The sequence below is a fragment of the Notamacropus eugenii genome, chromosome 6 (genome assembly GCF_028372415.1).
Source record: "Notamacropus eugenii isolate mMacEug1 chromosome 6, mMacEug1.pri_v2, whole genome shotgun sequence".
Lineage (NCBI taxonomy): Eukaryota > Metazoa > Chordata > Mammalia > Diprotodontia > Macropodidae > Notamacropus > Notamacropus eugenii.
The window spans coordinates 324259023-324271909 of record NC_092877.1 but is presented as its reverse complement, the minus strand read 5'-3'; positions in this window follow the sequence as shown (position 1 = coordinate 324271909).

Below are 12887 nucleotides of genomic sequence, written 5' to 3'. Positions count from 1 at the left end.
ATCCTACCACCTCATTTTACAAATAAGGAAACTGAGGCCCTGAGAGGTTAAGTCAGTTGTCTGACGTCACACAGATAGTAAATAGAAGGAGAGGAGATTTGAACTAAGATTTCATCTGTAAAATGAAAAAGTTGGGTTTCTCTCCTTCTAATCCTAAATCTATAATCCTCTAATAGGTTTTTAAATGCACAAATACACCATGAGTTTCTCCTAAATTGAGAATAGGTTTTTTTTTCATTCTATATTTGAAGACTGGATTTGGAAAAGTGAAGGCAAATGATAAGGTTTTTTTTTTTTTTTTAATTTTCATTGTCTATGATCAGCTTCTTTTGTTTTCTGAGATGAAAAAAATGCTCTTTCTCATTGGTTATCAATGCCTCTGTTTGATCCATTGCTGATACTGCTAAGGAACAGAATATTTAGCCTCTTAACCTTGTAGGGCCACCTGGCTGTACAGTGAGTAGAGCCCTGGGCCTAGAGTAACAAGACCTGATTCCAAATCTGTCCTCTGATACTTGCTACCCTGTGATCTTGGAAAAGTCACTTCGCCTCTATTTGCCTCAGTTTCCTCATGTGTAAAAATGGAGTAAATAATAGCAATTAACTCCCAGGGTTGTGAAGATTAAATGAGATAATATTTGTAAAGTATTTGGCACATAATAGGTGGTATATAAAGGCTAGCTATTTTTATCATTACTGAAGTATCATAGTATTATTCCTCTAAGTAAATGGCTTCATAGATCATAGACCATGAGATAGAAAGGAACTTGGAAGTTATTTAGTCCAAAGAGGTGCAAGGAATCAAGAAGTCTTGACTTGAAATGTGACTTGATCAAAGACACCCAGATCATAGTAGAGTTGAGATTTGAGTTCATGTCCTGTAGCTCCAACTTTAGGACTGTCTCCACTACAGTTATCCCTTCCACATTGTGGGGGTTAGGGACCTGGTGCCTCTGCAATCTGGAATATCCACATGAAATTCTTTGACCCTCTTTTCATACTAGAGAAGGAGTCTGATTTTTTTCTTTCTCTTTTATGGGGTGTTCATAGTACTTTACTGTAAAATTTGGGTTAAGTATTTGGTCAAAGGCTTTGTGTTATCTGCTGGCTTTCATGTTTTATCTGAGGTTTCTGCAAAACTCCCCCAAAATTCTCATTTAATTTTTTATGCCAACTCACAATATATTGAAACCATGATGGGGAATGTCACAATCTGGAAGGGATAATTGTATTCCATTATGCCTCAATTAGCCTGACTACTCCTCCATTCAGGTTCTCAAAAATGTCTCCAAGATGCCAAGTTCATAAGAGCAACCCAGGGCACAGAACCAAAGGAGTTGTATATTTCATAGAATTTCAAAGTTCATTTATTTCCACTCCACTTTCTCTAGTAAGTAGAGCAGAAAGAAACATATCCTGCCTTAATGTGTCCAAGGGAATACTCTTCATTCGCCTCCAGTCTGTACATTTTTTTTTACCTAACGGGAGTTATACAATATTGAAACACAATCATTTCAAGGGAATTAAAGGGACAAATCTCACTTTTAGAACAAAATTCATAGGCCTTCAATACTACCCAGTTTAATTTTTTTCCACCTTCTCATACCATTTACTATCTGAGAATATCATCATCTTTTTCAGCTGAGGATAAGTTCATTTGTTTTATTTGGTTTTATTTTAGCCTCATAAAGTATAGCCACATGATCTTATCATAAGAAAACCTATCCCACAAAGGTACGAATAAATGTGGCAGCACACATACACCACACTTCCAGCTATTCACTCCTTGTAAATGTGATTAAATACTGAATGGATAGATTTATGAGGACAGATTAAAAGAATCAAGACATACCACGAATGGAGATGGGATTAGAGCTGATATTCATAGACTATCGTAGAAAAGATAAAACCATCAGAAAGGGAAAGAAGCTGTAGAAAGTAATCTGGCAGAATAAACTAGTCTGGGAACATAGTTGGGTCAACAGTAGCAGTATGCAGAACTCTTGAGATTTAATAGGCAGGCTCTGAAGGAAATCATTAGAAGAATCTGAGGTGAAGCAAAGCTAAGGACCATTTTAATGGAAGCTGTAGAAATAGATTGCTTTTAATCATGATTTTTAAAAATGGGCGCTATCCCAAAATAGTTGCAAGGTTTTCTCTTCTGGTAAAAACCATTATGAAAGTCATTTTACTTGACCAGCTGACAGAGATATGGAAAATAATAACGAATAATAGCTAGCATTTATGTTATACTTCAAAATTTACAAAGTGCTTTATAAATATTATCTCATTTTTATCTTCACAACAACCATGGAAGGTAGGCACCATCATTATCTCCATTTTACAAAAAAGGAAACTGAGGTTGAAAGAGGTTAAGTGTCTTACCTAGGGTCACTCAACTAGTAAGTAAATTTAATTAAAGCATAATTTGCTATATAACTTTTTAATGTAGTTATCATGCTCCACTTTATATGGTACTTAATTGTCTATATGGTTCATCTGTCTTACTAGTGTAAAAAAAAAACCTGAGCCTAGGGTATGTGTCACTCTCTCCCACTAATGGGCCCCAGCTCTGGGCTTATAAAGACCAGGTTCATTCCTGATGGAACCTGGAATTTAAAAAGAAGGGTAGGTCTTTCTTATTTTTTAAATTTAAATTTTATTTTATTTTTCCCCAATTACACGTCAAGAACATTTTTTAACATTCATTTTTACAAAATTTTGAATTCCAATTTTTCTTCCTGCCTCCCCTCTCTTCTTCTGAAAATGGCAGACAGTCTGACATAGTTTATACATTTGTTATCATGTAAAAAATATTTCCATATTTGTCACAGTTGTAGAAGAAATAGACCAAAAGGAAGTAAAAACCATGAGAAAGAATAAAGTAGAAAAAAAATGCATTCTGAGTCCATCAGTTCTTTATCTGGATATAAATGACATTTTCTTTCATGAATGCTTTATACTTGTCTTGGATGGTTGTGTTGCTGAGAAGAGCTGAGTCATTCACAGTTGATCATCACATAATATTGCTGATACTGTATACAATGTTTTCCTGGTTCTGCTCATTCCACTTTACATCAGTTAGCATGTCTTTCCAGGTTTTTCTGAAATCTGTCCATGATTTCTCTTACATTCATGTACCACAGCTTGTTCAGCCATTCCCCAATTAATGGGCATCCTCTCAATTTCCAATATTTTACTATCACAAAAAGGGCTGCTATAAATATTTTTGCACATGCAAGTCCTTTCCCCTTTTTTATGATCTCTTTGGGATACAGACCTAGCAGTGATATTGTTGGATCAAAGGGTATGCACAGTTTGATTGCCCTTTTGGCATGAGTGAGGCTTCTTTCTCATCATCTTTGTTTAATTATACTCTCACCCCATAGTAGAACTCTGAGGATGGTCTCTTAGGGAAAGATTAGGTTAGATTCATGTCTAGGAATTAACAGGATTGCTTCTGGAAAGGTACTTAATATAAAAAAATATTGAAATAAAGGGCATCTATTTATTTTCCTTAGCTATTTGCATCTTCCGCAAAATAAACACTTGAATACAAAAGACTCAAAAGCATACACTGACTTAAAGCATGATGCACACACTTAAGATAGGAACAGATATTTTACTTTTACCTCAGTTCTACACTGTTTAAATATTACATCCAAAGTCCTTGTGGTTTAACAACCGGAGTATGACTTGGGCTCATCTTTCTGCCTGTGATCATCTCTGAGAAGGATATAGCTGAAAAAAACTTCTCTAACTACCAGTGACCTGGACTTCTTAATGGTTGCAAAAGTCGATGAGGTAGCCCTCAAGGCTAGAAATATCCATCTCATGATTGCTATTTAGTCATGTGTGTTCAAGGAAAGAAAATAATACAAAAGCCAGCCAGAGATGCTCTTGCTGCCATGTGTGAGAAACCACGATAGTTAATGAGTATGAAAGAGAGGTAGGAAAGGAAGAAGCCCCTCCACACATGACATGTCCAAAGAAGATTCTCTAAGGTTCCCAACAAGTTTGACAGATGGGAAAGGAGAGTGAAAAGGGTCACTCCTTTTTTAAAGTCTTCTGAGCGTGGCACTTTCTGACTTAGAGACCAATCATCTTTGACACTGCCCCTAGTTACTGAGAGGAGGGTAGGTGAGTGGTATGACCCCTCTGGAAACCAACTAGAAGAAGCCTCTTTTTGCAATTGTCCTGTAAAAAGGAGCCTGCCCACCAAAATATCCCAGGGCACATGCTCAAGAGAACTGAAGAAGATTAAGAAGGGTAGATGGGAGAAATCCCCTAATTATCTCCTCTATAGTAGGTTGCAAACTCTTTGAGGATAAGGACCCTGGTCTTATCTCTTTCAATACTTCATAATAGACATATAGGGTGAGATAGGATGGAAGCAAAACCAGAGCAACGAACCTGAAGTCAGCAGTCATAGTCCTGGATGGCACCTTAGACATATTTAATGGCTGTGACATTATAGGTAAGTACCTTAAACTTTCAGAACCTCAGTTTACCAAGAATAATAATACTTGCATGACTTCCATCATGGAATTGTTATTAAGAAACAGCTTTTTAAAACTTAATTTGATAAAGACATTGAAATGTTTGTAAGTACTTATATTAATATAAATATGTTGAAGTGACCTTAGAAATCAATCAACAAACATTTAAGTATCTATTATGTGTCAAGCACTGGAGATGTACCAAAGACAGAAATGATAATATTCCATGAGGTTCTCACGCTGAATTTTTTAGAATGGTGCCATTTTGTGACTATGCCAGAGAATTGGTTGGGGGCAGGGTATAGAATGGTGACTGTGGTAAAGTGGGGAAAAACACTGGATGTGGAACTAGGAGTTTTACATTTTGCCAGAGTACACAACATTCTAATATATAGGAATGTACAAAACAGATACAAGGTAATCTTGGGAAGGTAAGGACTAGTTATGAGGATACTCTCCCCTTCATTCTTACCACCCTGGCACCAGCTGCCTCTAGCAGAGCTTTCCCCCTGATTTATCAGTAGATTCCACCTTCAATAAAGGAATACAAATCCCTTGAAATTTCCCACCCTTAGGCAAACTTCCTAACCTTGGATGAAGTTCCACTTGCTCCATTCTAGTTCTAAATCTGAGTATTATTATCCCATTATATTGAAGAGGGAATGGAAGCTATCATCACACTAATTAAAGTCAGAGTTGTGATGTGAATACAAGTCTCCTGGTTCCACAATGAGTGTTTTTCTCCACTCTCCCATAGTTACCATTCCACATCCTGTCCCCCACTAATTCTATAGCATAGTCACAAAATGGCATCATTCTAAAAATTTCAGTATGTGAACCTAATCAAATGTATAGCACTATAAGAAAGAATGAATGAGAAATTCAGAGAATGATGTGAAGACTGCCTTTAAATGATACAGGATAAAATAAGCTGAATCAAATGAACCACACATAAAATGATAATAAATTATGTAAATGAAAGGAATGCTAAAAGGCAATGGATCCTGTATTACTTGTAAGTAACCAATCTCAATCCCAGACAAGTGATAATGAAACTAACTAATCATACAAGTAGGCGACTATTGCCTTCACTTTAAGGGCGTTAGGGTGGAGACTGTGTTACCAGGGAAGTTGAAATATGTGTGTGTGTGTGTGTGTGTGTGTGTGTGTGTGTGTGTGTGTGTGTGTGTGTGTGTGTGAGAGAGAGAGAGAGAGAGAGGGAGAGAGAGAGAGAGAAAGAGAAAGAGAGAGACTGTCAAAGGAAAATTATTATGACATACAAACAAAAGGTACTAAAACTTTTTAAAAATTATTTTAGATGTCATTCTAGTGGTCCCAAGAAATTGATTCCAGATTCTTAAGACTATCTTGGGAATGGCACACAAGGCTTTGTCAGTTTCCTAGGGGAAAGAGGTCTTTTATTATAATTAGTATTTGTCCCCATTTAGTATAGCAGAAAGCACACTGGATTTGGAATCTAGGTGTCTAGAGGTCTTGACTTCAATGTTCAGCTTTGCTACTTCATTACCTGTGAGGCCTGGGACAAGTGATTCCCTCTGTATAAATCTGTTTTCGCCTTCTTTAAAATGAGGTAGGATAGACTAGATGACCCCTAATATGCCTTCCATCTCAAAATGTATGATCCTCTGATCTCTTGGGAAACATCCAAATGGCTCCCCAATGATCAGGCAGAGCTTTGCTCATGACATTTAACAAGCACATGGCAAGTGAGCTGATTCTCAGAGTGACAGCTGACTACACTGAGAACAGATAGGAAACTCAGCCTGAGACAGTTCCAAAGCCTCTCTAGAGGCCCACTGCCCATTCCATTCCTCAGGAACAATATTCACCCACCCTTTTCTGTGTTGACAGGTCCTTAGAGAAGTTGCTTCCAGTTTCTCTCAGGCTTCCCCCCATCCCCCAAAAAGAAAAAAAAAAAATAAAACCTTTGAGGGAAAAGAAAGAACTTGGGGAAATATTATCTCCCAATAGATTTCTCTGCCCCAGCTACTCAGTGCCACCACTCCACAATCAAACAATTTCCATTCACATTTTACAGGTTCCATTTCTCATGTAAATCCATTCATCAATTTATTTTTAAAAAAATTAAAATGTACGATTATTTCCTCTTGACACCCCTCACACTGTGAACAAATTAAGATATTTCTCTTCTACGCTGTTGTTTACTACTGGCAGCCTAAGTCTAGGAGCTGAAAATGAATTTTTATGTACTTTATGGAAATAAATCATTTGCAAGTGATATCATACCCAAATCTGTCTCCTATGACAACTGAATCATTTGCAGAGCTGCCGAATTGGAAATGACACTAAAAGCATCAGATGATTTAAGAGAAATGATTGACTCCTTCACCAGCAATGGTAAGAAGTGGCTGAGGGAGAAAGGGCTCCTTGGAAGAGAGCCCTGTAGATCTGCATGTTTCCAATATGCTATTTAGAAGCTAATTTTTTTTAAATTATGCATTTCAAATGTCCTTGAATTTTTAATGATAGGAATTCATTATAAGCTTCAACTGCTCCTAAAAATTCATCTTTTTTTTTTTTTTGGTCTGTGTTGACACAGAGGAGCAAACATGCCATGGGATGCAGAGAAGGGGTAGCCTGAAGTGTGTTTTTCAGTCAGCTGACAATGAGGATTCTGAACCAGACAGCCTGGAGGGAGCAGAGACAGAAAGTAGGTTTGGAAATGAAATATGATGGTTCTGAGGGTTGACCTTTGATGTTAACACCTGCTGTTAACTGGTGACTTGGAAGACAGCAAAGGAAAATTAATGATTCAGAAGACTGACCACAATATATAAAGTAATTAGCACCAAGCCACCAAAAGCCAAATTCAGGACATATGGTAAAGTCTGTTCAGGCAGCTGAGAAAAAAAAGCAAAACTTCATACCTATATCTCTCCCTTCTAATTTTTTCCTTTTTAAAAATGCTTCTTTTTGGAAAATGTTGAACATTAGAGGGGATGTGGGAAAACTAGGACACCAAAGAAATCTTGATGGAGTTCTGAAATGATCAAACCATTCTGGAGAGCAACTTGGAATTATGCCCAAAGCCCTATAAAACTGTGCACACCATTTGATTCAGCAATATAATTGCAAGGTCTATGTCCCAAACACATCCAAAAGAAAGGGAGTAGGGGAAGAACCTATTTGTACAAAAATATTTATAGCAGTTCTTTTTGCTTTGGGTGGCTAAGAATTGGAGATCAAAGGGATGTCCATCAATTGGGGAATAGTTAAACCACTTGTGATATATCATTGCAGTAGAATATCACCGTGCTCTAGGAAATAAGACAAGATGATAAAGTAAGAGGAAATTGTGCAGTCCATATCCCCCAACAATTAGACAAAAATCTCAGAAAACTACCCGGGTAAGTAATGATCAGAAGTCTAACAAGAAGCTATAGTATGTCTTTCTATCACAAGATAACAAAAGATCACAGGGTGTGAACTATCTAACAGGAGTGTGCTAGAATCTTGGAACCAAACCCTGGAAACAAAAGAGGAATATTAGAATCTCTGCCTCATTCCTCCAGTGCAAAGAGAAGCCACCATTTTGTTTCTCTCACCCCAGAGAGAATACTGTGATTCTTTCCCTAGACAAGGAACAAGACCACAGTGATATTGCTAAAACCCCTGAGGAAGTATCTAAGACTCAGCTCCATGGTGCTACTCCTGTACTCTAAAGAAGAGATGTCAGAGCTCATGCCCAGGATCAGTAAGGGATCTGAGGAATGTCTCTGTAACCCAGGAGAGAGAATCTCAGAGTCAGACCCTTGGTAAAGAAGAGGGTCACAGCAGTGCTGCTCTGACCTCTATCACTACACAAACGGATGTGAAAGACCAGAACCATATAAGGCCACAACATAAGTGCCCACATTTTAGAAATAATACAAAACCTCAATAGAAGAATGAATAAAACAACAAACAAAATAAATAAAACCAGGGTTATTTTGATCCTGAGGATGTTCAAGACACAAACTTTGAAGAGGAGAATAACTCCAGAACATCTATAAACAAAAGTAAAATAAATAAATAAAGCAGCTTGGTTACAAGATCAATTAAATGAAACAAAGTGTTCAAAAATTATGTAATGAAATAAGGGTTTTAAAAAGGGTTTTAAATGCATTAGAAATGAAAGGAGAGAACTGGAAAGAAGAATTGTAAAAAGAAATGAGAGTTATGGAGGAGAGACTTGGAAAGGGAATTAACAGCCTAACATAAAAGATACAAAAAAGTAACAAATAAAAATTAAAATGGGCCAAAGAGAAGTTAGTGACTCCATTGACAACAAGAAATATAGATAAAATAGATAAAAATGTCATATATCACCTATCAAAAACAGATGATCTGGAAAAAAAATATTAAAGAGAGCTAATTTAAGAATCATTACCCAATTAGACAAGGAGATACAAAATCTTAAGGGAGAAAATAATTCCTTGAAAACTAGATTTGGGCTAGTGAAATCAACTGATGTTACAAGACAAGATATAGTAAAACTAGAAAAAATAGAGGAGAATCTAAAACATCTCATTAGAAAAATAACTGATCTGGAGAACAGATCAAGAAGAGACAATATAAGAATCGTTGTACTACTTGGAAGTTCTGAAAAAAAATCTGAATACAATATTACAAGAACTTATTAAGGAAAATTGCCCTGAAGTTCTAGAACAAGAAGGTTCTTGTTCTATATAGAAACAGAAAGAATCCACCCATCACTACCTGAAAGAGATCCTAGGAAGAAAACTTACAAGAATGTTATAACCAAGTTTCAAAATTCCCAGGTTAAAGAGAAAATATTGTAAGCAAGAAGAAAAAAATAATTGAAATACTGTGGGAAAACAATCAGGATTTCACAAGTCCTATCAGTTTCTACACAAAAAGACCATACGTCTTGAAACATTACATTTTGAAGAACAAAGGAATTGGGATTGGACCCAAGAAAAACTTATCCAGCAAAGTAGAATACAATCCTGATTATTAAAAAAAAAAAAAAATGGACATTTGATGATCTGAAAGACTTTCAGCTATTTGTAACAAAAAGACCAGAACTCAATGGAAAATCGGATATAAAAGATCCAAAAGAAATATAAGGAAATCATTAAAGACTAATTACAAGGCACTGATTAAGGTCAAACTGTTTAATTATAATATATGAAAATGTTATCAATATTAGTAATTATTAGTAGTAATCATATTCTTATTACTAAGTAGTTTGAAAGAAAGGTTAGGGCTGAGTTGTATATGAGGAGGTGATTCAAAAAAACAAATTGAGTAGGAAAAGGTGAAAGAAGAACTAACACAGGATAAGCAAGTGGAGGCAGAGGACTGGTAACACTGGAACCTCACTCTCATCTGAGTTGAAGAGGACAGAATATACACATCTGAAGAGGTTTAGAAGTCTTCTGAACTTCTAGAGAGGTGAGAAAAACAGGGGGAGAGGGTGGGAGAGAACTTTTAGAAGGGTGTATAGATTAAGATTGGCAGGTAGGGAAAATAGATAAGATAACAGATAAGGAAGGGACTTTTAGTAGGGTGAGTAAAATAAGGAATAAGAAGGTAAGGGGAGAAGATTCGCTAACAAGGATAAGGTAAAAAGAGGCTGAAAAGGAAATTAGTAAAAATAACTGGACCTAGACCAGTATTTTATACCAGTTACCAAGATAAGGTCAAAATAGATGCATAATCTAGATATAAAGAGACAAGAAAATTAGAACACTGAACATATTACTTATCAGATGGATAGGGGAATAATTTATGTATAAACAAGATATAGAGAGCAAAGTTGGGTATAAAATGAATAATTTCAAACACATGAAATTTACAAAAAGGTTTTGTTCAATAGAAACAAGGAAGGAAAGCTGAAAATGGAGGGGGGGATTCATAGATAGTTTATCAGATAAAAATCTGATATCTAAGATATATAAAGAACTTTGTCAAATCTATAAGAAAATGAATCATCCCCCAACTGAGAAATGATCAAAGGATTTAAATAAGTAGTTTACCCATGAAGAAATCATAACAATTTATTATCATATGAAAAAATTGCTCTAAATTATAATTGACTAGAGAAATGCAAATTAAAGCAACCTTAAGCTATCATCTCACACCTACCAGATTGGCTAAAAAGATGGAAGCGAAAAGTGAGAAATGTTGGAAGGGCTGTGGAAAAATTGGGACACTAGTTCATTATTGGTATAATTGTGAAATAATCCAACCACTTTGGAGAATACTTTAGAATTATGCCCAAAGAGCTTTTAAATTATCTACACCCTTTGACCCAGCAATAGAACTATTTGATCTCTTTCCGAAGATGATTAGGGAAAAGAACTTATATGTTCTAAAATGTTAAATTGCAGTTCTCTTTTTGGTGGCAAAGAACTGGAAATTTCAGTGATGCCCATCAGTTTGGAAGTGGCTAAAGAAACTGTGGTATATGATTGTGATGGAACACTACTGTGCTATAAGAAATGAGGAGCTCAATGATTTTCAAAAAGTATGAAAGGACTTGCAAGAGATAATGAAAAGCAAAATGAGCTAACCAAGAGAATATTGTAACAGCAATATTGTTTGAAGAATGATTTTGGGTGAATAAGTTATTTTGAATATTATAAATACCAAAATTAACTATAAAGGACACGTGAAAAAAGATACTACCTTCATCCAGAGAAAGAACTGATAAATAGAAATATATAGAATAATTTTACATGTGTATATACATGTATGTGTGTACGCGTGTATGTGTATGTGTGTGTCTGATGGTAGCCATTTCTAGGGTGGGGGAGGGAAGAAAAAATAAATTTACATGAAAATTTTTGTGTATAATTTGAAAGTAATAGCAAGTTGTGCATAGTAGATTTGCAGTTTCATGTGCAATCATCTTTTTATTGTACTATGTTATGGAAATGCTTATTTTATTCCATTAATTTATTGATTCCATAAATTTTACTTTTTGTAATCCCATGAATTAAAAATTATTTTTAAAGTAAAATCAAATTAAAAAATAAAAATCTGACTTGCTTGTCCACACGTCCTTCTGAACTTTTTCTTCTCTTCAATTTTTAAAGAAAAACAACAAAAAGTTTCAATGACTAAATATTTTTTGGCATCAGTATTATTCACTCCCTACTCCCAACAGAAAAAGAAAGAGTGGAAAAGGAAAAGAAAAGAAATTACAACCAGCCAAGCAAAATGAATCCTCACTTGTAACCATGTACAAAAGTGTATGTTTCTGTTTCTTGTGTCCACTTCCTCTCTGTCACAAGGTGTCACCCTGCATCTTCATTGAAATATCACCCTCCCACACCTTGAACTTCACCTTTCCTCCTTTTTCATTTCTACCTCAAGAAGTCACCATGAGTAGCATCATTCAAGCATAGAATTAGAACTGACTTAGAGATCTAAACCACAGGATTAAAGATAGTCTGTATTTTAGAGGTCTTCCAGAACAATCTTCTGATTCTAGAAATAAGGAAACTGAATCGTAGAGGCAAATGGACTTGCTCCAGGATCACATATATAATAAAGTCAGGATTTGAACTTATGTCTTCTGAGGCAACATCCAGCATACTTTCAACTGTGTTACACTGCCCCCTAAAGGAAAGTCTTAAGTGGACGTCTACATCCAACTTGTAAATAATTAAAGGCAAATGATGTTCTCTGGTCCTTTTTCCCCTCCTCCTATACTTACCTAAAGCTGACTAGACAAGATCCTGTAGAGATCTTTTCCAGCTATAAGGATTTGAATCTAAGATTGCTTTCTTTTTACCTTTCCTGCTAACCCGTGGAGCACAGGTTTGGTTTATTTATGCCCATTTCTTATTTGTTATTGACCTGAGTTACTCACAGACTTAATTGTGCTGATGGGAAGGATTCATTCATAGGATTGTTGAAATGGGATGGAGTCTAGTTACCATGTAATACTACTTCCTGATTTTACAAAGAAACTGAGGCCGAGAGATAATAATCAAATGTTTTTACCTATGGGTGAAAGTTCAAAGAGGCGGTAAATAGCTACATAAAAATTCCAACTAATATCTTTTGAGTCAAAATTCAGTGTTCGAAGGGTGAATTCTCCTTTCCCATTTTAACTGTTATCTTCCCTAAAATATATAAACAATATTTAAGTGGGTACTTTGTTTTTGTTATTGTGGTTGTGGTTGGAGAGATTTTGGCTTTTGTTTATTTTATAAAATATTATACTTAGACAACAAGGCATGATGGATAGACTGAATGTGGACCTCAGAGTAGCAAGATGGGGATTCATGGCCTGCCTCTTACACTTGTGCTTGCATAATCCTGGAAAGATCATTTAGCCTCTTAGTGCCTTAGGTGACTCTCTTTGACTATGAATTATAGGGTAGACACCAA